Consider the following 24,468-nt stretch of genomic DNA (forward strand, 5'->3'; position numbering starts at 1 on the left):
AAAGTTTAGAAACTGTAGTCACCACATCTGTTTCCAGGCATTAGTTGTATCAGTCCCATGTGTTATCTGGTAATATAGGCTCAAATACAGGAAGGGCATGATCTGTCACATTAGGGTTTCTGCTTAGAGGTGGGGTGAGCCTGTCTCCTAGACCTCTGAGTCTGTGATAGCATAGTTCTTGACTTCATGGTCCATGCAGACCTTGGAAGGGAAGGGTGAATGGAATCCTTGGCAAACATAAGTTTAAGTCTGCACCTCAGCCAAGATCATCCATTCTGCCAGCCTGTTTGTTCACACTCTTCAATGAACCAATTTGCTTTCTAAGGAAGCTGGTTGGGACCCAGGCTTGCGATCTGCCCCTCAGAGACAGCAGGAATTCAACCAAGCCTGAGTAGCTGCAGCAGAATTGTCTGTACTCTTGCAGAAGAAGAAGAGCATGCAGTACAGACAAGCATGCCCCGTCCTCCACAAGCATCTGAGTTGCCAAGTGGACTAAGGACTCATCCATGTCGAACTGCTTGAGTCAAGAGTGGGAGAGCTGGGGAGGGTTAGACTCCATAGGATGGTGAAGGGAACATTTCATACAATCAGAGGGATCTCCAGAAGTCATATTCTGCTGTTGCTGGGTTAATGGTAGCCAAACCATGGAGGCAGGATGCCACACCTCAGGACTTTGCGAGTGCTTCCAGTCACCCGTGTGTGTAAGATTATATGGACTCACCTGTGAGTCCTGGGCTCCTACAAAAGAATTGTTCTAGGAAATGTTGGATATTCAGCTCAGCTACAGAGCTTAATACATTTTCTGGTTCTAGAGTGGCTAAAGGACTGATTAAAAGAACTCATTCTTACCCAGTTTTAGAGGACAAAGATTAACTGAGAGCCATTTCACCTCTTTACCCACTGACTATATGTGTGAACACAAATATTGGTGACAACTGGAGAAAAATTAGGAACAGTTTTGCACACATGTAGAATGGCTAACAACAGTTTTTGGTTTTAGTGAACAACTTCTCTGGTCTGATACCTTTCTGGAACCTTATGCTTTAGTTTTGTGTTAATTTTTTCTGGTGTTGCTGCTGCATCAATGTATCATTGTTGATACAAAGATGACTTTTAAAAAATGAGCCTTTTTGTCTTCCCTACCTGTTTTTTTCCTGTCATATTCTTTCTATATTATTAATATGTGCTTGAATCACTCTGGAAACAGGATAAATCCTACTCCTGGAGTATGGGATGGTGTGCACAGGCAAGCACAGGTATATACCTGCAGTACTCTCTGAGCACTAAGAGACATACTGTGTCTCAGGTTGATAAGTGTGTGTGTTAGAAAAGAGAGAAAATCACTGCTGTTAATTTTGAAAAACAAAGCAAGTACTATTTTCATTCTCACCAGGAAAGGCAATTTTGAAGTTAAACACCTCACTGATGGTGCTAATGCTGTGCGTTTGATTTTCAACATTGGAAGAAAAGAGATGGTTTTGTTCCCACTGGGGAAGGAACATCTAAATGCCATGTCAATAGCAGTGTTGTTAAGAGTCATTTGGGGTTTGATAATAGCTGCTTTTGGCAAGATAGAACAAAAATCTCAAGGTAAATCATACCAGTGTCTATAAATCACAGTATTGCACCTGTACTTCTTGTATATTAAGTTTATTTTTGCCTTTATAAACCAGTAAATTATTACTTCTTCAAAGTCAAGTCCCACTGAAACACAGAGGGCAGTATCTCCCATTGAGTTCAATTATGTTCTGTGCAGTTAAGGTTAATATATTGTGACATTCCCTACTCAGATTAATATGAAAACTGTGCCCTTAACATCACACAATGCAAAGAGAGCTCAGAGTTATTGCCACAGAAAGGCAATAACAGTGGAATCTTACGGGCCTGATGCAATAAATCCCCTGAACACAATCTTACCTTGGTCCCTGCTATAAGTAATAAGTAAACTACTGGAGAGCTCTGGCTTAAGTTCATTAGAAATGCAGCTTGAAGAAGGATGGGGAAGAGAAGTTTTGCTGTTTCCTGATATCATGTGTTCTGCTAGAGCAGATCATTGAAGTTCTCCTACCCAGGCAAGGGATAGCACTTCCAGGGAGATATGTCTGCATTGGAATAGAAGAAACTATTTGCTAGAAGAGCATTAATTACCTTCTAGGCTTGTCAATGGAAGCTAGAGTAGATCTGTGTTTTTGTTTCACTACATCATGATACTGTTCTTATGCTACTGTAAGCAGCTCTGGATTACAAAATCATCCACTCTTCTGAAATTGCTCAGCTGAGAAACATGTATTGAGTAATTACAAAGTATAAAAACCAAGGGTGAAAATGAAGGTAAATTCACAACAGTTTTCCTTTACATGTGCTCTTATATTTACTTAAATATTATTTTGCATTTAGTAAGGCATTGTACTTTAAATATATAACAGTGCCTATGATAGTTGTTCTTTAAATGAGTTTGTTAAGCTTTAACTACAGCTAAAGGTAGCATATCAATTTCTAAATTTTTCTTGCTAAACTATGCTTTAGGTAGCATGCTATTTGCCAGAAGTCCACTCCTTGGCATGAATTTTTCCATATTGAGGATGGATGTTTAGGATGACCTTACTGCTATCAAATATGATCTAAGAAAGAAGGGCTTTATCTAGGGTAAATTACTGTGGAGAACTTATATTTGAGGTTCTTTAATGCCTTTATACTCTAGAGCAAATTTGGAATTTGTCAGAAAAAACTGAATTGGGGTGTCTGCTCTTTTGACTACATGGACCATAATCTGTAGGCCTTGAAGAAATTAATTTTCCACATTCCTGAACTAGCATGTGTCCCTACCATCCTTACTACCTTTGCAGTCAAGTGTTTCCCCATTGTGGGCTCAAAAGAGACCTGTTTGCCACTGTGGGCTGGGGTGGGTGTGTGGACTGAGTGAGACCATGGAAATCATCCCCTGTGCTCCCCAAAACCTGCTGTTTTCTCTTTTTCATGGGTGTTTGTGTGTCGTATTGGAGTGGTGAGGGTACAAGGACCTGACCGAAGGGAAGGAAACAGTAAATATGGAGGCAAGGCTGAAAGTGTTGGAAGTGGAAAACCTTAACATGAGAGCAGTAGGGATAGGACACTGGGATTAGCTGAGGAGGGAAATTAAGTTCTCAAGGAGAAATGAAGGAGAATGAGTTCAAGGCAATGGAACAAGTACATATAGACAAGAAATCTATAGGAGAGAATAGATGTGAAGGCCAGTGAGGAAACCAGAATGAGAGCACATTGGTAGAGCAGGCAAAATCAAACAGAATTGAATCTTGACTCTGAGAAAAGGGACAAGCTATGATGGGAAGGGGAGCATTGACAGAGGAACCACTGGGATTTGAACAGAGACTTAAAGAAAGGAAAGTTACAAGCACAGAGACATTAGCATTTCAGTGACTTTTTTTTTTTTTTTTTTTTTTTCAATAGTTATGTGCTAGGATAAGTAAAACCGAGAAAATATTCTGACTTTTTAATTTAGTAAAATATATTTTCTTGTTCTTTCTGTGTCCTGCAAGGGAACAAAAGAGGTAGAACTCCATTTGGTTGCAGAAAACCATTGTAAAAGCCACCTTTAAAGTGTTTTAAGTAGGAAGCCTTAGGCCTTTGCGGACAGCTGTAACCTGGAGTTGGAAAAAGCAAGAAAATGGCCTTAGGAATGTTAACGCAAATATTGGCATGAGTTCACTGTAATTTGAGAGGATTCAGGAAAGCATTAAAGGGGCAAGGAGGTTGTATACAAAAAAGAACCTATTGTGAGGCTACAACATACCTGCATTTTATTTGTGTGTGTGCCTATATATGTATACCACATGTATGCATGTCTGCATTCACACACATATGTAATACAATATAGATGTGTGAATATGTGTTAAAAATACTGTATTATTGATAATGTGGGCACCTGTATTATTGATAATGTGTTAAAAATACTGTATTATCATAATGTGGCACCGATATCCCTGTTCCTTCAGTCAAGTTATTCATACCTCAGAGGAGAAGCAGAATTACAAGTAATATTTTGCTGTCTTGAGTTGTGAATTGCACAAACAGATGCCGTTAAATCATTATACCATGCTCTACCTGTATGACTTTAGTATGTCCTACATATTTTGCAGACACAAAAAACTATTTTAGAAATTATATAAAGAGCTTTCCTGAGATACAGGCAACAAAGTCAGATCTAATTTGAAGTATAACTATTGGAAATCATGATTCTGTTTTTCATTACTGTTATACCAATATCCCTGACAACCTGCAATTTACCTTGTATGAACAGCACCTCCTGAAAATGTAGAGCTGTTTTGTATGTGAGTACTGTTGTATTTTTGTGTGTCTTCCCTGTGCATGAGTGATATTTCACATTAATTCCACTGGATGGCACTGAAGGAGACAAGATTGCATGGAAATATTTCTAGAAGTTGGTTATAATTCCAAAAATTGAGAGTGGCTTACTTTTTCATTCCATTATTGAAATAGATAAATGTGAACTCATTTTACATCCTGATATAATAATTTATCATCAAAATCAGCTCTTAAACACTCCTAGCTGCAGTTCTGTGTTTTGACAGTGGCAAAATTACAGTGGAGGCAGAGTCAAGGCTTCTGAATCTCAATATCCCTTCTTCCCCAGCAAAGGTAAATGCTGAGAGAAGCAGCTTTGGCCCATTCTGGATTCTTATGTAAAGGTTTACAAAGCATCGGAAAAATTCTGACCTCTTTCCCCCCTGGCAATGCTGTTGATACTGCCCACTTCTATCCTTATGAGCAAGTGCAATTGTAGTTTGCAAGCTAATTTGAAAAAAGTACGTAGGAAGGCATTCAGGATTAAAAGCTTCCATCTGTTGAGGAAATGTTGTATAGTGTTTCAGAGACCCTCCTGAGTTGAAACTCCATCTGCAGTCCCTACACAAGGACTCCTGTTTTTTCCTGGATAAGGAGCTTGCAATCCTGTCTGGAAGGCACACAATTACAGTCTGTCAATCAGACCTGTAGGAGTCATGGGAGTCATCTTTGACATCACTTTTTTTTGACCTGTTTATCTGGATGTATATGAATTTTATTTCCTTTTCTTCTCTAAAGTATCTTCTTATCTTTGTTCACATCACAGATAGGCTTTTTTAGGCTTTTGTTATCTCTCATCCTGCTTATGACAGCTTTTTTTTCCCCAGGCCTGACCTGACCTGTCAAAAAGGTCCCTTGAAACACTATTCTTGCGCTTATCTCCCTGGCCTATTTCTGTGGTTCCTTTTTGTACTTACCTCTTCAGTGTATCTCCATAGATTTCTCTGTCTCTGCAAACTCTGTAGCCCCCTGAGAGTGCAGTTTGATAATTTTTTTGGCAGCTGTGCTGGCCTAAGACAGTTTTTGCTCCCAGCCATCCATGCCTGTCGTTTTGATATGCCCGCTGGTTTGCTGGCACAGTTGTTTTGTTCAGCTGCATGATAAACCAGATTAGGAACCTGATTTGGCTGAAAAATAGCACGGGGGAGAGGGGAGAAGAGTGTTTTACAACCAGCTTATTTCTCCAGTCAAGGCTGGGAGGCGGTTGGGTCTGCAGCAGGGATGAGCAGTGAGAGATGCAGGGTTGCAGAGCAGCCATGGCTTGTGCTGGTGTATGTAGCTGTTGCCAGCTGTTAGGCTGTGACCTGATTCTGATGATAAGCCAAGCTAACAGCTGCCTGCTGCCGAAAGGTAGTGCTGCACCCCCTTCCTTGCCTCCCAGCACGGGCTGGTTCCTGTCCGTTCCCTTGTGCCAACACAGGGGCTTGTCTCACCCAAGTGAGCCAGCTGTGGGAGCTAACCCAGCGCAGAAGCGCTCACTTCTTCTGGGGGCTTTCCTGGCTACTGTTTCGAGAGCCCATGGAGCCCTCCCACTCAGTAGCATCTGGGTGCTCTGTCAGCTCAACTTTGGCCTCAGTTGCACCACAGCACTTCACAACTTTGTCTTTTCCCGTCATTTCCTGTCCTCTTCTCTCTCAGTCTCCATATCCACTCCATCTGCTTTTCTTGTAGCTGTGTTAATGATATCCTTTTGGTCAGCCTCAACATATGGAATATGCTCTCTGGAGCAATTGCTGCATCTTTCAAGTCTCTCAAGATTTTCTCTTACCATGACACGTACTGTAAATTGCCAGCAGATAATGCCCAGTTTAGTTGCTTGTAGGAATTTTGGATTTCATTACTATACTTAATGTGTCCATGTGTTAACTTGAAACAGGCATAGTCTATCAGTTTATTTAAAAAGCTAAAAGGGATTAAACAGAATATTTTTTGGTTTTTTGAGCAAAAATTCCCAAAGCTATGCCCTAGAGGAGATGTACTTCCCTAAGGTCATATATAAATATCAGAGGATTATTTTCTGTTGCTTTCACAACTTGGATCATCATTCATGCTTGTGCAAATGGACATAGCATTGCTACTAAGCAGTTTACAGTAGCATCTTACAGAATTGTAAATTAGTGCCCCAGAGACATGATAGCAGAGAGTCAGCACTTACATGGGCAGCTGAGCATAGAGATTTAGGGATTTCTTTTCACCTAGCTGTTTTTACTGTTTGGGTTTTTTTTAGACACATGTAGAAACATATCCTAAACATATTTCATCCTAGTATCTTGGTGTGCTAAGCATTCTTTTTCCTATTCAGTTAAATAGAAACTGTATAGAAAAACAGTAGTGAGTAAAGCCACATATTGCCTTGGAAGTAATAAAATAAAATTATCTGTGTTTGCTTTTTAAAAAAACAAGCAACACAAACATGATGGGGGGGCACCCCTACACCATGCAACAGAGCACAGGACTTAGCATATATTAATCGAGTTACTTGTGAAATAGTAGACAGCAGTTGTAGACTCCTGTATGAGCGGTGTTGCACCCAAAGTACTTAACCCTCTGGTAGGTGGTGCTAATTAGGTTGGACATGGTGCTAATTAGGTTAGATACAACACTGTGGTCATGCAAATACACAGTGCCTGTGAGTCTGGCTCAGACCTGGCTGGAGGATTCTGCACAACTGCTGCATGAGGCCATATGTGTGCATCCAGAGAGAGCAACTCTTTGCTCCTGGCCTCTTGATCATTACACCTCTAGGGTTTAGCTTCAGTAACAGATGCATTTGCCACATGCAGGTGTCACACGTGGTTTTATTCCAGGGTTTGCTTCCCTCTTGGTAAAAACAGAAGATGCACCTTAAGTGTGTTTTTCAGGCTCTGAGTTGTTGCTGTAGAATAATGAGAATCCAACATAGCTGATTCTTAAAACTGTTCTGTTTCACTTTATAATTAAGGCCATAAGTACTGAGAGGAGCAGGAAAGAACGGGATGGTAATTTCTTCAGTCACCAGAAATTTATAGAAATTGTGCATATCTGTTGCAAGGTCACGGAGGCAGACAGCAGTATGACAAAGAGCCAAACACATTCTCCTCCAGTACATTTATCAGGAGACCTGCCTTCCCCCTTCAGTGAGACAAAGCAATGTTTCAGATTGGAGATATCATCATGACTACAACATAAATTCCGTGTCTATGTAGCTGGATGGCAAATATATCCCCAAAGCACTGACTGCAGAATTGCTGTCTTTTAAAATAACTGTTTAATACATCTATAAACATAGCATTCTTTCAAATTTTGAATGTTGATGTTTATAAGAGGGTTAGTGCTTATTAGTAAGAAAAAGGTAAGCTGAAGAAGCGTTGTTCAAGAGGTAGTGTTCCAAATGTGTGAAATAAAAGGTATTACAAGATCTTTCACCTTTTTTTTTTGTATTTTTAAAGGATCTTAAGTAGTCATTCTGGCAACTTCTCTCTGTTGTTTCATTTCCCTTTCATTTCCATTTGACAGACAGATGAGACAGAGGTTTGATTAGAATGTTGTGAGCCATCAGTAATAACTAGGAAAGACTAGTGAAAATGTGGGCCCTGTCTGTAAGGAAATGGGACATGTGGTTATCCAGTATATAGAGAAAGCTGAGGTACGCAAAAACTTTTTTGCCTCAGTCTTCACTGACAGGTGCTCCGGCCACAGTGCCCAAGTTACAGAAGGCAAAGGCAGGGACTGGGAGAAGGAAGATGATCAGGTTCTGCTCTAGGAGACGATCAGGTTTTGAGAACCTGAAGGTGCCCAAGTTCATGGGACTAGATAAGATACATCCACAGGTCCTAAGGGAAGTGGCAGAGGAAATGGCTAAGCCACTATCCATTATATTTGAGAAGCTGTGACAGTTTGGTGAAGTTCCCTCTGACTGGAAAAGGGGAAATGTAGTTGTCATTTTTAAAAACAGGGAAAGGGAAGATATAGGGGACTAGAGACCAGTCAGTCTCACCTTGGTATATCACAATATTGTCACCGAGACACACAAAGAAATCACACGAAGACAAGAGATTTCTGCAGAGGTTCTTCTGATCCAGCTTCCAGCTGAAAGAGCGGAGAGAAGAGACCCCTTTGTTTATTCTTTTACTTTTATACATTTGTGGGTCTAGCAGAAGATTGGCTTTTTGGGGTTTCCACCCCTCAGCCTCAGTGGCCAGACGAATTGTCAGTTACAATTGTTTTCAGGTTAGAAATATGCAAACAAAGGACAAAGAATGAAAAACAAAGGGTTTGTTTATATTACTTCTGTGGGAAAGGTAGAAAAACTGCTCTAATATTCTACAGTAACTAAAAGATCTGACTCCATTTATGAAAATCCAAAGGCTAATAAAAAACTCAGAAAAACCAGGGTAACACAATATCATGAAGCAGATCCACCTGGAAACTATTCTATGGCACATGGAAAATAAGGAAGTGATTAGTGACAGCCAGCATGACTTCACTAAGGGCCAGTCATGCCTGACAAATTTGTTGGCCTTCTACAGTGGGGTAACAGCACTGGTGGATAAGGGGAGAGCAACTGACATCATCTGTCGGTCTTGTGCAAAGCATTTGACACTGTCCTGTACAATACCCCTGTTTGTAAACTGGAGGGATACAGATTTGATAGATGGACCAGTTGGGAGATAAGGATAGGGCTGGATAGTCACACTCAGAAGAGTTGTGGTCAATGCCCAGTGTCCAAATGGAGGAGTGACAAGTGGTGTTCCTCAGAGGTCGGTATTGGGACAGGTGCTGTTTAACACCTTTGCAAGGTGACATAGAGAGGGATGTTGAGGGCACCCTTAGCAGGTTTGCTGACAGCCTCAAACTCTGTGGTGCAGTGGACACACTGCAGGGCAGGGATGCATTAGGGGGACCTGGACAGGCTCGAGAGGTGGGACTGTACAAACCACATGAAGTTCAACAAAACCAACTGCAAAGCTGTGTGTGTGGGTGTGGGCAATCCCAGGCACAAATACAGGCTGGGCAGGGAATGGATGAGAGCATTTCTGAGGAGAAGGACTTGGAGGTGTGGATCGTTGAGAAGATTGACACGAGCCAACAAATGTGCACTTGCAGCCCAAGAAACCAAACATGTCCTGGGCTGCATCAAGAGCAGCATGGGCAGCAGAGTGAGGAAGGGTATTCTGCCCCTTTACTCTGCTCTCATGAGACACCACTCAGAATGCTGCATCCAGCTCTCTGGGGTTCCCTACATAAGAAGGACAAAGACCTGTTGGAGTGAGTCCAGAGGAGAGCAGGATGAGGGGCTGGAGCACCTCTCCTAAGAGGAAAGACTGAGGGAGTTAGGTTTGTTCAAACCAGAGAAGAGAAGGCTCTGTGGAGACCTGATTGTGGCCTTTACTACTTAGAGGGGGGCTGCAAGAGATCTGGAGAGAGAATTTTCACAAGGGCACATAGTGATAGGACAAGGGGGAATGGCTTTGAACTGAAAAGGGGTTAAGTTTAGATTGGATATTTAGGAAACAGTTCCTTACTGTGAGGATGGTGAGGCACTGGAACAGGTTGCTTTGAGCAGTTGTAGATGCCTCATCCCTGGAAGTATTCAAGATCAAGTTGGATGAGGCTCTGAGAAATCTGGTCTAGTGCAAGGTGTCCCTGTGCATGTGGGCTGGAACTGGCTGATCTTCAAAGTCCCTTCCAACCCAAACAGTGCTATAATCTGTAATAATTGACCCAGGGCAAGTTAGCAAGCAACTATGCTGCATAATATACTTAGACATAATGGATTAAGATATGACACTTGTGAAATTATGAAAATTATGAGAATTCATAGCTTTTTGATATTGGTATGGTTGTTGCTCGTGCTTCGTAAATTGTGTAATGTCACAGAGGGGGATCCAGTTCCCTGAAGATTTGAACAATCATTGTAAACTTTATAATGTCATCAACCAATTTTTTTATTATTCAAAGTATGGAAGTGACCATTTCATAGCAGGAACATAGATTTTTAAAAATAATATTGCTTAGAAAAAGGTACACACAGAGTAAGTAATCAAAAGTTGGGTATTTAAAACTTTCTTTTTAAAGTTCTTTTTGATATTATCTTCAATTAGGGGTTTTTTTCCACTGTGCTTGCCAGAAAAATATATGCATGCACAGCTAGATATCTCTGACTTTTAAAGTCATGGCACTTGGCAAAACGCTTTTAAAGAGAGAAACACAAAAGCCAAGATTATCCATGAAAATGACGTAAATATTTATAAGCAGTATATGTTTGATTTCTGTTCTTTTGAAAAATTATTTATTTGTTTTAGAAATCCATCTGCTGCTGCCAGATGATAAATATTTAAATCAAATTTGTGCCTCGGATACAAGGGCACTATTTCTTCCAGAAGGGACATTATAAATTTGATACTGTAGGCCCAGCCTCAGTTCCCCAGCTCAAACAGCATAGCAGGCACTTTGTTGGGATACATTTATAGACTTGTATGAAAAAGCTTCCTGTCTGGTAGGCTGTAAACAAGTGATCATTTTGCCTAATCTCTTTCAGGAGATTTCCTAGAGGCTGGACTGGAATATGTCTCCTGGGAGAATACTTCGTTTTGCCTGAAAGACTCCAAGCAATGGTGATTTACCACCCCCTCAGGTAAGTTGTTACAATGTTTAGTTACCCCCACTGCTAAGAAATCACATAATTTCAATCCTGAATTTGCCTGACTCCAGTTTCCATTCATTACATCTTTTCATGTTTCTGTCTGCAAGACTGAAAAGCTCACTCTCCAATCAAGTACCTTTTCCATGTGTGTGTATCTGGGTAGAGTGATCCAGTCACCACCAAATCTGTCTTGTGTGACAGATTTAATAGATGTCTTAAACCTTGTACCTTAGGTGTTATTTTTCAACCTCTGATTTTTCTGCCCTCTGATTTTTTTTATTTTCCTTGTGCTTATATATCTTTCTTGAATCATGGGCACTGCTTTTTCTGATGCTGTGTGTAGAGCAAGGTCACATCCTAATAGTTACTCCCTTTTTTTCATACAGAGGATAATCAGTTATTATGTATTACAGCTGACACTTGCTGATGCATTGCACGTGTCGGTGGATTGGTAGGTAAGGTCCCTAGAACTGTGGAGGTCTGACACTTGCATTCTCAATGTGTGTTCCTACGACCTAATGCATGCTCTGAATTAAAGGAGCAACATCCATCAGACTTCCTGCATACAAGGTCCCTTTTTGCTACTTAGATGATCCATAAATCCCACTAATACATAGAAATTGTAATTCCCCTTTGCTAAATAAAGAGGGAAAGACTACATTGTGAAGAGTTAATTTGTTCTTCCGGTAGGAGAGGTCCTACGTTAGGAAGAGAGCTATTTTATTGCTGTGCTCAGAATAGAAGAAATAAGGGAGAAATAAGGTTAAAGAATCGCTGGGAGAGCACAGTGGCAGACTTCTGTGAAAGCTCAGCTTCTGTAAAAGCTCTGAGTGGCTGTTCTTCTGGGCAGCAGGGGAGTGGAAATAGCATCCAGTTGGGAGTTTTACCCAAGAAAAGCTGAAATTTATTAAAGCTGGCTGGCTTATGTCTGGACATATACAAAACTGCCTAAGAAAAACATTGCCATTAATAGCTTGTGAGAGTTTGAAATGCACTTACTTGTTTCTATCATTTGGCACATGTACAAGAACTGCTCTGAGTACAGGTATATGACTTTAATTCCTGTGGTAGAGAATTATAAAATTAGAGAAATGTTGTTTGGGAAGGATATATGCAAATCATCTAGTCCAGCTCTGTGCTTGATGCAGGCTGTTGCCAACATTCACTTAGGAGTGGACCTCCTTGGAAAATCTGAAAATTTCGTCTACAGCAAAGTTTGTCCATTTCATCCAACTCCTTATCTACCACACCTTTTTCTTATTCTGCTATCAGACAGGTGAATCTTATTTGGCTCTAACACGAACTCAATCAGGGAGCACAGCTGTCAGGAAGAAAAAACCTGTTCTTTTTCTTCTCCAGATTTCTTGAGTTTAATTAAGCATTGATCCTGTCTAATGTAGGCTCATGACTGTGGATGCTGGCACACAAATGGTACAAGTGTGGATAGGAGCATTCAAGGGGAACTGCTTAAGCAGCACAGCTTTATAATGTAACCACAATGCTTGCAGTTTGCCAGTGCAAAAAAAAAAAAAAGGTGAGATCATTCTGCTTCTCCCCCTCCTCCTTGGCCATGCATTTCCATTTTTCTGGTGGCCATGGCAAACTGAACTAGAGGAAAACAAACCTCACCATAAAAAGTAAGTAATTACTGAATAGTTTATTGAATAGCACTGCCAGTTGGGACAGACTTGTATGGAGCTGCTCTTTTCAGTGGCAGCTAGCCATTTAGTTGGCTTTGCTGCAAGGATAAATTTCATCTCTGAAATTTCCCATAGCAGTTTATCCTTATCTAAGTCAGAGCTATCGTGGTCTGTCCTGGTATTTTTGCAGCTGAGCAGGAGGCTGGTCCAGGGAGCTTTGCAGCTAAGAACTAAGCTTGAACTAAACCCCCAAAATTCCTGCTTGTTCTCCAGTGATTTCAGGGAGTTGGTGAATTTCTTTTTTATACAGTGAGTTTTAAACTTGTTATGTGACCTGATGCTGGTGTGCTTGGTACATGTGGTGAGAAGGGGAAGGGAGAAAGGCTGGATTGGGCTGGTGAATCAATGTCCTCAGACATGGACAATGTCCATGATTTCATTTGTTCCTTTCCTGAAGCATGTGACTGATGTGACTTTTTGTATTCACAGCAGGTCTTAAGATTATTGTAAGATGACGAAAGAGACCTGTCTTTTATGGAAACATGCAGGGTCAATATTCTGTGGATCATTCTGGACTCAGTGATTATTGAATGACAGCTTGTGTTTGCAGGGACTGCTGACTAAGTGACCCAGATGGTCTCTTCCAGTCTTACATTTTTAGCTCTACGCTTGCTAAGAGTTCCCTAGTGTTAAAACTGTTGAGAACTAATTTTTCTTAATTTGACATTAGTTAGCCACTTTCTAATTTGTTGCATTTGGTACTATTCCATCCTTCACTGCTGTATTATTTTAACAGCAGAGTGAGAGAGAAAGAAAGAGAGCATTTTTGCTCTTAGTTGTGCTAAAGATTTTCCCCAAATGCAGCCATTGGAGACCAGCTACAGACAAAACAGCACAGGCAGTTGATTTTTCAACAATGTTAGATTTTGAGCTCCTGTCTGCAGTAATTAATTAGCTTCATTGCTGAGCTGACTCCCTGCGGGATTGCATGATCATTAGTGCCAAAGCCAGGAAGGGAGCATGAACTCCCAAACCCCTGAGAAACTACTGCAGCAAATCTTGTCATCTGTAGAGCATTTCAAGAACATTTCAAGTGGCACTGGTAGAGAGGATTCACTTTCTCATCTGTATGAGGCCCTTGCTTGGATTCAGTTAGACTGGTGGCTGGGACCAGGCAAATCTGCTTCCTGGGCAAGATTTTGTCAAAGGCTATCTAAAACCCAAAGAGTTGCTCTCAGCTAATTCATCTTAATTTTGCTGATAATGTAGAGAGAATTATAGAAGACTTGAGATGTCAGGGTACAAATCAATGGTGATGTACAGTACTGGGGCTGCTGTGCCAGAAGCTAGCCCGGAACCAAGTATCTGTCAGCCAAAAGTCAAACTTGGATCCAGCAGAGACACAAATGAGTCCAAACATGCCAAAATGAAAGTGCTGGCATGAAATTACACAACTACCTTCAGGTGCAGAAAACCAGCAGACACTGAGATTATTTACAAATCACTTTTATGAAATACTTTCTGTAAGCTTGGGATGCAATGTAATATAGTTTAATCTCTTCTCTCATCCCCCATGCTTGTTTCAGAAGAGAACAAGAAATTTAATCCAAACAAAGGATTAAGAAATTTCAATAACTGGACTACTGCCATTATTGAAACAATGGGCCAGCTCTTTAAATACTTGTTCTTGATTGAATTGAAGTCAATGACTACATCAGAGGGAGCAGAACTGGAATGCAGAAAAGAGGAAATGAAAAGTTTAGAAGAGATACACAATTATTTTATCTACTATGCACTTCTAGCGATGCATCGCATAAACAAAGCAGCTCTGAGAAAGGATCTCTCCTCACTGGAGAATAATGTTAGGGACAACTTTTGAGAGATGGACAGAGGAAAGAGAAATGAGATTTAATATAGATAAATGTAAGGTAATACACCTGGGAAGTAATAATAATCATCCCATATACAAAATCAGAAGCTGCTCTTTAGAAAACAGTAATAGAGAGGAAGGCCTGGGAGCAGTAGTTTATAATTAATTACTGCAGACAGGAACTCAAAACCTAACACTGGGGCAAAAATCAAATACATTCTTATTCTGGGTCAGCACCAGAGGTTTATTTCTACAGTGAGTGCACAGAGATCAGGGAGCTGGCAACAACACAAGCAAAATATTAAACTTATGTCTATGATGTTATTAATTCCATTTATAAGCTAGAGACTTGACTGCTGATACTCAAGCTTGTGGTTTTCTATTTGCTGAATACAGAGAAACAATAAAACACGTCCAAGATATAAACTTCTGATGAGTTTGTAGAAAGGTACTTCACTCTCTCTCTCTCTCTCTCCCCCCCCCCCCCCCCCCGCCCCCCCCCCCCCCCATATTTAAATGCAAAGCTGTGGTTTAAGAATGATGAGATTTAACCTAGCCAAGATTTTGGAAGCAAACCCCCTTTCCTAAAGGAAAACATTACATTTGAAAACAGTATAGAGAGAATTAGAACAATGTAGCAATTCCATAACTCAGTGAAAGGGAGCTGTTGGCAAGAAATGAAGGCCAAATGTAGAGCTATGCTATTATTTAGGTAAGAAATGTTGGTCAGTAAATGCATTTAGCAGGTAGAAAACAAAGGTATCTCAAGAAACTGTGTTCCACCAAAGACCAGATGAAACATTACTATGCTGAAAAGACAGTGTCATGTGAAAGCCTGCCAGACAACCCGGACAGAGTGCCATAAAGAGCTGCCTGATTGCAAGACCTGATGGCTGTGTATTTAGAAGTTCACAGACTTGCAGATCAGAATGAAACAGAAATTGATTCTAGTCCTAGAAAAGGAAAGGAGGAAAACCCTAACAAGGTATAGTATGTAGAATATTAAAGATTTACAGGACTATTTCATCTTACTAGTGCTGTGAGCTAGTATCACAGGGTAATCCTGTCTTTGATTCCTTACAGGCCATACTAGAAAGATGGCATCTCTCCCCACTATAAGGCAGCTTTGGGGTGGTATCATTTCTTCCCAGCTTGGGAAGAATCACATCTTCCCTATCTTCTGTATATAGCTTGGGCTCACATCACCAGGCTATATGCAAGCACAGAAAGAGGCATTCGTTATCCCACGGGCAACTTTTCCTTCTCCTGGGAAAATAATGGTGTATCATTTCTTAGAGCCCTATATGTCAAAAAGATTTTTTTTTTTTCCAAATAAGTGCAAAACCAAGTAACTATTTTTTAAAAAAATATGAAAAAGAAGAAAAAAAGAACCACTAAAATTTAAAAGCTCTCAAAACTGACATTTCATCTTCTATTGAGAAGGCAGATAAAGCTACATAATTAGTCAGGGAAGGATCACTCCTTTTCTCCCCACAGCCTCCAGAGGATAAACTCCAGATAAGCCTTTCAGAGACTGTAGAGCTCCAACTGCAGAGGGTTTTAGTCTGTGAAAGATGTTTGGAGCACACAATAATTAGCAGCTCACAGCTGAATTTTGCTAGCTGTCATAGTATTTGTTGCTATCACTGCATGAAAGTACTCCTGTAGGTCTCCTGAGTCTTCCTAAATGTGTGCTGTAGTCTGGTTTGTCCGCACTGAACTTTTTAATAGAAAATTTGGTCAGTGAGCAACACTTAAAGGCTTACAGCAAATCCCTTTTCCATGGCAGAGCACCACCTGGACAGAATGAGAAAATGAAAGTTCTTTTCTTGAAAAAAGCAGGAACTCCTTTACACTTTATACTATATCCAGGCCCTTACAATCCAGGGGGATTTGGTATGTTGGGAGAACCAATCCAAATCCACATCTTCTTTGTGTCTCCAAATCAGTGCTCAAGAGTTCTAGCAGAAGACAGGCTTTTCTTAAGACTTGCCCTTCATCCCTACTTGCTCACAGTTTTTAAATCCCAGTGGGAAAACTGTAGAGACACTGGCAGAAAGACAGTAAATATATTGTAATGCCTTTAAACTTCATTGAGATTCACCTCTGTTTTAAAAAAGTAAACACCGAGAACTGTCTGAGTTGCATTAAATTCAGTATGTGCTTAAGTGTTTCAGGACTGATACTGTTTTTGAGATGGTCTTCATTACTGCTGCTTTCCAGTTTGCAGCCTCAGATTTGTATAAATGTCTTACAAGTATTTCTAACCTTTAATTACAGTTCACTTAATGGCAGATCCACTTGTGCTGTGTCTTTTCTCATCCAAAACAGCTGTTCAAGTTGTTAGTTTGTGCGCTGTGCTTTGTTTTCAACAGTTGATGTCTGTCCTATTACTGCTTTTTATCTTTTTCAGGTATGCTTGGCTTACCTTCTCAGCTCCCATGGTCTCTACTCCCCCCAGAAAACCAGCTGCTGGGAGCTATATGCATAACATACATGCACTTAACAATGCTTTCATTGTCTTTCAATTGCAAAGGTCATTTTTCCACTCATTGTCCCAGTCCTGTCATTCCTCTTTTTTTGCACAATGCCATTGGCTCCCTTTCTTCGTTGTGCGGATTACAAATGAATTCTCTTTACTTTTCAAGCCATGTCTAATATACATCACCAAGAAGTATCCCTCACTGCCATTATACAAAGGATACCAGTATTTTAAGGCAGTCTTGTACATTCACTTCCATGCTTTCACCCATGCTGCTGATTATGCATTGCACAAAATCCATGTAATACCCCTAAACCCTTCTTTCTCTGCTTTTTCCAAGCAGCCAAGTCCCTGCCTCGAGCTTTGTCAGAGTCCAAGCATAGCTACATAATGCTTTTGCTAGAGATGCCTTTTCATATGAGCCAGTTATAACCTCTTCCTGCTCATCTTGTTTCTATAAGGCACTTCAGAGGCAAAACAGTTTGTTGTTTTTATGTCTGTACAGTGCAAGCGATAGTGAGGGCAGGTTTAGGTGTAATTTTAAGGGTAGCATTAAAAATAAAAATACAGTAAACAAAAGTATTTATTTTGTTTCTAAGTCCATAAGATACTTTCAGGAAGTAGTTCCAACATAGGCTGTTTAATTTGCCATACCAAAGTTGCTTAAGTCTGTGGATTCCAGGAATAAATTTGCCACAGGGACTAAGAGAGAAAGAAGGGGACTGGAACTGCCTTTTCTGACAGATTACTATTATTGGCTTAGTAGAATTACCAGAATTCACCCTGAGGGGCTGTAGTCATTCTGTTTGATTCACTCAGTGAGAACCATGCTCATTGTGGTGCAGTGGGGGCATGGTGATGTGTTTTACAGGTCCCTTACCAGGATCATAGTCACACTCACCCACAGTGCTGACTGGACAAACATCTGGCCACATTTCTTTTAGCATGGAGCTACGAGTGGTTCTGCAAAATTCTGTTTTATGGAGAGCTAATAGAAAATGGTATTTCCCCCCTTGTTTCTCTTCCTTTTGGAAATGCTGTTATTTTATCATCCCATGTGTAGGTAAGGGTAAAGTGAAAATTCTGTTGTAAATTATACCTTTCAAAAACCAATTAAAAGGGTTAAGACTGGAGCAGAGTTTAGAATAATAGGGTATGCAATTTAAGATTCTTATAGACTTAAGATATCACTGAGAAGTGGACAAAAACTAGAGAAATAAGCTCTATATGCTTTCAATATTTAGCAGCTAGAAGATCACATTTTCATTCATGACCACAAAGTGTCTGTTTTATTCAGGAAAAATGAGTCTTGTCAAATAGCTTTGATATCGTTCTCTGGCAAGATTACAAGTACATGTGATAAAGATGACTCTATTGACATAATACACTAGTTTATGTAGGGCATTTGTTTTATTCTGTGTGGCAGCCTATGTAAAAGAGATGTATGGGTAGCAAAAAAATTAAAAAGTGTTTTTCTGTATGGTTGTTTGCCATGTCACAGCTCCCTGCAATATGCTTGCTTCCTTTCTGTGTTTTTACTTTATTGCTTTATAATGCCTCTAGTTTAAAAATGGCCAGTCTTTGCATAATGTGTAACATCTTGAAGTATTCAGAATACCAAACAATGGGCACGAGAACCAAAGCAGTTTGTCAAGGATCTGTCCTTTTCTAGTTACACCTCAAAACTCGAAGGTAGTCATGTCTTCTCTGTTTTATAAAATATTATCAGGTTCCTAATTGAATGAAATCAGTGATGCAAACATGCAGTAAAGCTCATGAACTGCTGAGCCCAGTGCAGGGCATGACTCCATCCAGTGCACAGTGGATAAATATGCCTTTAAAAATATCCAGCTATCATTTTCATGCTGTTGGACTAATCACAAGAGAATCTGTGGACTGAATAGTGAAAGGGTGAAAATACTCTCAAAGCCCCCAGTAAGAGTGAGCCCTCAGTAGTGTGAACATAGGTCAAATGAGAAGAGAGAGCTTCAGTTCCTCTGTGGTCTTGATGAGTCCCTGGTGCCATTCACTGATACTAAGTTATACAAAGTTTAATCTTAGTGATGTCAGTACAATTCTCAGCAGGTGTCTTAGTTACTTCTCCATGCAGGCAATGAAAGGCAAACCCAGTTTTTTTTCCTAGCACTCAAGAACAAATAGCACTGATAATAAAATGTCTCTTTACTTGTCTAGTAGTCTTGTCTTTGGCTAATTAAGGTGATGGGCCATGAAGTTTCAGAGTATTTATGATTTTTAAAGGTGGAGTATATACCCAATAATCACCTATAGATAGCTGACTCTAGTATTCAGGAAGACTCAATTCCCAAGCTGCAAACCCTATTATTCATCTGGGTATTAAGTGTTGATTCTAGGAGGTACATGGTGAAAAGGTCTTTGACTTAAGTCATTCAGGTAACATACTCTGTGAGTAAATCACACAGAAAAAATCTTTGACTGCAGGTGAGGAAGGCTCTCTCCTTTATCTGAAAAAGTCTCAAAGGCTACATATTATTGTCTTTTTTAGTCATAAATGTGTAGAGAGCTGGGACCCTGATTATTTGGTTGGTGAGTGTAGGAAACAAGGCAGTAGAGAAAATACTTTTTATAAGATCTGTTCAACTGACAGCAGTCAAAACCTTTCATTTTTTTCCAAAGTATATTTTGAGACAATACTGTGAGAAGACAGGCACTGTGTGTTTGGCTTTATTAAATTAAAAATGGTGCAATTTGCTAAGAGAGAGACAAAACTAAATACGCTTTTAAGTGGCTTCTAATCCTCTGATATCTTATAAAGTAGTAAAGTGTAACCTGAATTGTGTATAAGGAAGTTTTTTAACTTATGAATATGTCTATAAAAGTGACTAGTGTTAACAGAGCTTTTAAGCGAAGGCTTTACTGTTACAGGCTTGTCTGAGTTGGATAACAAATTCTTTTAGTATTTCAGCATATAAATCCTGAACAGAAAGATACTATTCTCTTGTGTCTCTGACAAACTAAAAGAGGATCTTTGTTTGCAGAGCTCCCCAGAGTTAACACAGTACTAGTTAATGATTTCACTGTCGTAATTACTTTCTAGGGTCTGTCAGTCAGACAGTTTTAATGTATGCAGAATGGGCTGCATAAATTTTGTGCAACATTACTATTTTCCCTGCTTCTTGTCTATCAATCTGTCCATAACAAGTTTTGAATATATGGACCAATTTACCATAGAATCAGAATCGTAGAGTAGTTTGGGTTGCAAGGGACATTAAAAATAATTTAGTTCCAACCCCCCCCCCCGCCTTGCCATGGGCAGGGATACCTTCCACTAGACCAGGTTGCTCTGAACCTCATCCAACCTGACCTTGAACACTTCCAGGAATGGGGCATCTGCAATTGCTCTGGGCAACCTGTTTCAGTGTCTCACCACCCTCACAGTAAAGAGTTTTTCCTAATATCTACTCTTAACTTTCTCTCTCTTAGTTTAAAGCCATTTTCCCTTGTCCTATGCCCATATGAAAGGTCTCTGGCTTTCTTGTAGGCCCCCTTCAGGTATTAGAAGGCTGCAAGTATGTGTCCCCAGAGCCGCCTTTTCTCCAGGCTGAGCAATTTCAATTCTCTCAGCCTTTCCATGGAGATGTGCTACGTTGCTCTGATCATCTTGGCATTTCTCTTCTGGACTCACTCCAACAGGGAGTGGGGACCACAGGGCTGGATTGCAGCATTCGAGGTGGGGTCTTGGCATCTCACTAGAGCAGAGGAGAGAGGCACAATCACCTCTCTCACTCTGCTGGCCATGCTGCTTTTGGTGCAGCCCAGGACACAGTTTGGCTTTCCGGGCTATGAGTGCACATGGCCAGCCCATATCCAGCTTCTCATCCACCAACATCCCCAAGCCCTTCTTGGCAGGGCTGCTTGTGATCCCTTCATCTCCCAGCCTGTTCTGATATCCGGGATTGCGCCAACCCAGACACAACACCTCATACTTGGTCTTGTAAACCTTATGAGATTTCCATCGCCTGGCTTCTGGAGCTTGTCCAGGTCCCTCTGGATGGCATCCCATCCTTCAGATGTGTCAACAGCACCACTCAGTGTTATCTGCAAATTTGATGAGAGTGCATTTGATCCCTTCATTTATGTAATTAATGAAGATATTAAATAGCAGTGGTCCTAGTAGGGACTCCTGAGGGACTCCTGTGGCCATCCAACTAATTCCTAATCCACCGATTAAATCCATCCCTCTTAAATTTAAAGGGAATGATGTTGTGAGGGTCCCTGTAAAAGGACAGAGGTGAAGCTGACAGGTTGGTAATTCTCAGGCTTGCTCTTTCTACCCTTTCTAAAGACAGCCACTATTGTTTCCCTTTTTCCAGTCAGCTGGGACTTCATCTGACTGCCATGACTTTTCAAGTACCATGGAGAGTACCTTGGCAACTACATCAGCCAGTTTCCTGAGGACTCTGGGATGTACCTCATTGGGCCCCACAGACTTAGGTACATTCAGGTTCCTTGGGAAGAACTTGATCTTTACAATCAGAAGGACTTTGCTTCCCCAGTCCCCATCCAGCTGTCCATCCATTCAGGAGGTGTAGGAAAAGAGGTTGCCATTGAAGACTGAGGCAAACAAAAAGTTGTTGAGGAACAGCCTTTTTTTCATCCATTGTTACCAGTTCTGTATGTCAAGTTTGAGAAGAAAATTGTTTTTAAATATTAAAGCCAGTTGGAATCCTGCAAGTTTTGTGACTATGGAGAGGTGGGTAGAGAGAAGCTCACATGAGGGCTCCCATGGTGCAAAGGTTTTGGAAAGGGCTCAGCCATTTTCCTTAGACACACTAGGTGACCAGTTAGGCCTAATTCAGAAATTGCACATCATGTGCTATGTCTTGCCATGCTCACAAGTATGGGACATGGTGGACAAAAATGTACATGAAATGATAGTTGTGTGTTTTTAAAAGTGCTTTTATCCACTGTGAACTTGATTTAGTCCACTCCTAAATTAGCAGTTCATGGGATTTGTACCATGGTTGCATCACTGGTTCATATGTGCTTTATTCAAACAATGTCATCTAATAATACCTCTTTTATAAAATAAGGAGAAGGTAGTTTTGAAGTGTAATTAGAAAGACACAGATCCTTGATTAAATTCTGTGGTTCCTATACCTGTTGTTTTGGTATTCTGGATACCATGAGACATTAGAATTGATGCAAAGATTGGACTTTTTAAAAATGTGAGCTCATTGAGTATGCTTGCCAGTGTTTGTAAAGGACTCTGGCACTCAGTTGGAGTGCTGACATTGGTTTCAATTACTGTGTGATGAGTCCCTTTGTCGTTGAAATCATCATGTTTAAAGGTATAAATAGGCAAAGCAACTGGCTAATAAAATTTCAAGTGAAAAAAATAGTTTTAATATGTTTGTAGGAGCTAGGTCATGACTTTTTTCAGCACAACAGTTGGAGTCACAGCTTGGAGAAACTTGAGAACATCTGTTATTTCTGTTGAAAAATACAAATACATTGAGTAACTCACACCTTTGAAATTCGTTTGTGGGGGTGGAAGACAACACCTCCCCAACACAAAGCTGATTTGCTCAGGATTTATAGAGCATTTGGCTAGTTCATCGTTTAGGTCTCTCATCGAGACACAAACGTTCTTTGGAGGAAAGCTTTGAAAAGGTTTTTCCTGTGAGGTTCGTTGATTCCAGAAGGAAGGGCTAAAATTATTTATACATTTGCAATACATAGAAGTTAATTTTACATGTAAGCTTCTTTAGTTTGTAAAATACGTGAAGTTGCTGCCTTAAAGAAAACAAAACAGAAGAAATCTAGTTCCAATTTGTTGCAGTGCCTGTCCTTGTGCTTTCCCCAAAGCACTTGCGGGCTAGCTCAGCGGCACTATGGCGGGCGTTTGTGGGGTTGGGATTGCTTCCCATGGGGCCTTGGTTCCCCCACTCGGCGACTGACTGCACTATGGATAAGGTGATGTTGGCGATGGAAGAAAGGCTGACTCTGAGAGCAGGCGAACAGGAGCTTTATTGAAGGGCCCTGGCAGGACCATCGCACCTCTCAGAAGCTGCTCAGCAGAACCCCGAACAGCCGCCTGGCAGCTGCTTAAATACGGGGGTGTTACAGGGGGAGGTAACAGAGATTCATCCAATCAAGAGAAACAGGGGAGTGATTGAGGGAGTGAACTTCACATGGGGAGACCAATCCCAGGAAAAGGGGGAGGGGCTTCCTCTGGCCCAAGCCTATCACTCGACACCCTCCCTGGAGCTTTCTAGAACCTAGGGCAGGGCCCCGAAGTGGCAGACAGGTGCCAGAGGGGGAGGAAGGAATGATGGACAACAACAGGTGTAGGGTAGGGGTGGTTGACAAATAACGGACTTTTCAGTGAAAAACAACCTGGGGAGAAACCATTGGGGAAAACTGGGGTGCATAGGACCAAACCATTACAAAGTCCAACTGTATAAACCGTAAATTAATTACATGAATCATCATAAACCTTATAAAACAAATCAGGCACCCCCACAACAATTGATCTGTGATCCAATACTTAATTTCTTTTGCACATGCTGTATTTTTAGTAATAGATTTTTGGAAATCTGTTTACTTCTGTAGCAAGTCCTAGGGACAAGGAAAAAAATCAGTAGAAGCTGAAAACATTTCTTATCATCAACATACCTATCAGATATACATACATGTTATACTCCTGGGCATACACATCGCAACACATCATTGAATTTATTTTTTTTTTAAACCCTATGAAAATGTGTGCTCTGTGCCAGCATACACCAAAGACTTAATGTTTTACTCACATATTCTATTGACCCTTTAACTAGCATCAGCCAAGAGGCCTGCTCGGTGGGCTCATGAAAAGGGTCTGAGTGACAATCATTTCAGAATGAGGATTCCTGGACAGGCTGATGTGCCCAAAATGCCAAGGAGAGCATATTACTTTTCATTGCAGACATAGTAGGTTGCCTAGCAGCCAGTGTCCAGGAAATAAAGGAGGGAGCAGAGAGAAGGTGGCAGAAATGTGGAAAGAGGTGTAGTAGAGGTAAGAGCATGGAGCCTAGAAAAATATCTTTGGGTGTGAAAGGAGGTGAGAGCATGAAATAGAAAACCATAGTAAGGCTGTGGACTGGAAGCAAATGATGACTGCAAATGGGAATGGGGACATCTATGAAAGAAACTGTTCTGTGGCCTATTCCCATTTTCATCTCTAGACTAGGTGTCTGTTTAGGTGATGTCTCCCATGACATATGGATTTTCCTGCAAGTACTGTATAATGTAACAGTTTTGGCAGATGGAAAGCTGTAATTCTCCTTGGGAAAGCTAAACCATTGACTGGAACGTGGTAGTTGGACAATGACTCCCCAGAAACTCTACAACAGTTCACCCAGGAGAAGTTTAGTTATAGATTAACCCCAGATAAGGGGATTGATTAGTTAGGCAAACTAAACATTAATTCAGTTTAACTCAGCATAATAGATTTTGTTCTGCTTTTCCTAAC

This window comes from Hirundo rustica, chromosome 5 (genome assembly GCF_015227805.2).
Source record: "Hirundo rustica isolate bHirRus1 chromosome 5, bHirRus1.pri.v3, whole genome shotgun sequence".
NCBI classification, from domain to species: domain Eukaryota; kingdom Metazoa; phylum Chordata; class Aves; order Passeriformes; family Hirundinidae; genus Hirundo; species Hirundo rustica.